The sequence below is a fragment of the Benincasa hispida genome, chromosome 4, assembly GCF_027475165.1.
Source record: "Benincasa hispida cultivar pf3 chromosome 4, pf3_genome.v1.1, whole genome shotgun sequence".
Lineage (NCBI taxonomy): Eukaryota > Viridiplantae > Streptophyta > Magnoliopsida > Cucurbitales > Cucurbitaceae > Benincasa > Benincasa hispida.
In genome coordinates this window covers 46,514,965-46,517,469 of record NC_143481.1, presented here as the reverse complement: position 1 = coordinate 46,517,469, position 2,505 = coordinate 46,514,965, and positions in this window count along the sequence as shown.

The window sequence follows — 2,505 nt, the reverse complement described above, 5'->3', positions numbered from 1 at the left end:
GGATTTTTTTTACTATCCCACGGTAGTAACTATTTTAAATCACTGAAGTATTGTTGCAAAATAAGTAAAGAAAAATGGGTACTTTATTTCTTTGTTAAAATTGGATTTAAGATGCATAAAAATTAATAGAATTTCTTTAATTTTTCAGCAATGTCGAATTCAATAATACAACTGCTCGCTTCCGATATGTTTAATGGAGAAGGATATTCAAACTTGAAATCTAACATAAATACGATATTAGTTTTGGATAATTTGAGGTTTATGTTAACGGAGTAATGTCATCCGATTCCCAGTTCCACAGCGAACCGAAATTTTTGGGACATCTATGATCGGTGGGTTAGGGCTAACGAAAAAGCCAAGGCTTATATCTTAGCAAGTATATCAGATGTACTTAATAAGAAACACAAAGTAATGCCTACTGCCTGTTAGATAATGGCATCACTCAAGGAGATGTTCGATCAACCGTCATCCTCTGTTCGACATGAAGCCATTAAATATGTTTATAATACTCGCATGAAATATGGTACCAACGTCAGAGAACTTGTTCTTGATATGATGGTCAATTTTAATGTTGCTGAGGCTCACAGGGAGACAATAAATAAAACATGTCAAGTTAGTATGATATTAGAATCTCTTCCAAAGTGTTATCTAACTTTTCGTACAAATGCTGTTATGAACAAGATTAGTTACAATTTGACAACACCGTTAAACGAATTACAGACTTACCAGTCTATGATGAAAATTAAAGAAACTGAAGTAAACGTTATTTCACGACCTAAAAAGTTTTTCAAGGGTTCTTCATCTGGAACAAAACCCACTGATAAAAAGAAGTCTATTCCCTCATCTTCAAAAGACAAAAGTGTACAAATGAAGAAGATGGGTAAAGGGAATAAGAAAACCATTGCAAAGAAAAATAAAGCTCCCAAAGGGAAAGGTTTCCATTGCAGAGAGGATGGGCACTGGAAACGTAACTACCAAGCTGAAAAGAAAGTAGAAAAGGCACACCAAGGTAAATCAAATTTATTAGTTGTTGAAACATGTCTAGTGGAGAATACTCACTTAACCTGGATATTAGATTCAGGCACCGGTAATCATGTTTGAACTTTTGTACAAGAAACTAGTTTGGAAACATCTTTCTGAACAAGAAATGACTTTCAAGGTGGGAACAGGAGAAGTCATTTCGGCTGAAGCAGTGGAAGATATCAAGCTATTTTTTGGAGAATCTTTCATCTGACTTGAAAATGTGTATTATGTACCTAAGATGAAAAGATAATTAATCTCCATTTCCTATCTGCTAGAAAATATGTACAGAGTATCTTTTGATTTTAATGAATTTTTTGTTTTTTCAAGAGGTGTTCATATTTGTTCTGCAAGACTCGAAAATAACTTATACATATTAAAACCATCAAAGGCCATTCTAAATATAGAGATGTTTAAAATGTCTGAGACTCAAAATAAAAAAAAAAAGGAAAATTTCTCCAGCACCTATCTTTGGCACCTCGGACTTGGTCACATTAATTTCAACATGATTGAGAGATTGCATAAAAATGGTCATCTAAGTCAGTTAGAAGATTGTTCTTTACCTCCATGTGAATCATGTCTTGAGGGAAAATGACTAAAAGATCTTTTTTTAAAAAAAGAGGTCTTCGTGCCGAAGAACCTCTCAAACTTATACATTCATACCCATATGGTCCGATGAATGTAAAAGCACGAGGTGGTAATCAATATTCTGTCACTTTCATTGATGATTACTCTAGATATGACTACATTTACTTAATAAGTAACAAGTCTGAAACTCTTGAAAAGTTCAAAGAATTTAAGACCGAGACAGAAACCTTGTTAGGTAAAAGAATTAAAACACTTTGATTTGATCGAGGTGGTGAGTATATGAATTTGCAGTTCCATAACTATTTACTAGATCATGAAATTCAATCCCAACTCATAGCATCTAGAACAGCACAACAAAACGATATTGCAGAAAGAAGAAATCGAACCTTGTTGGACATGGTCCAATCAATGATGAGTTACTCTCAGTTACCTCAATCCTTTTAGGGGTATGCAATACGGATTTTGGTATATATTCTAAACGTCGTTCCCTAGAAAAGTGTTTTAGAAACACCGTACAGGTTATGGAAAGAATGCAAATGTAGTTTACACCATTTTCGTATCTGGGGATATCCAACACACGTGTTCGTACAAAATCCTAAGAAACTGGAAACACATTCGAAGTTATGCCTCTTTATAGGATACCCAAAAGAAATAAAAGGAGGATTGTTTTATGATCCCCAAGAAGATAAAGTATTTGTATCGACAAATGCTACTTTCTTGGAGGAAGAACATATTAAAAATCATCAACCTCGCAATAAACAAATAATTCAAGAAATGACAAAAGATACTACAGAAAAATCAATAAGAGTTGTTCATCAAGTTGGTCCATCAACAACTGTTGTTATCTCGTCACGTCCTTCAGAAGAGTTGAGTATGCCTCGACGTATTGAGAAGGTT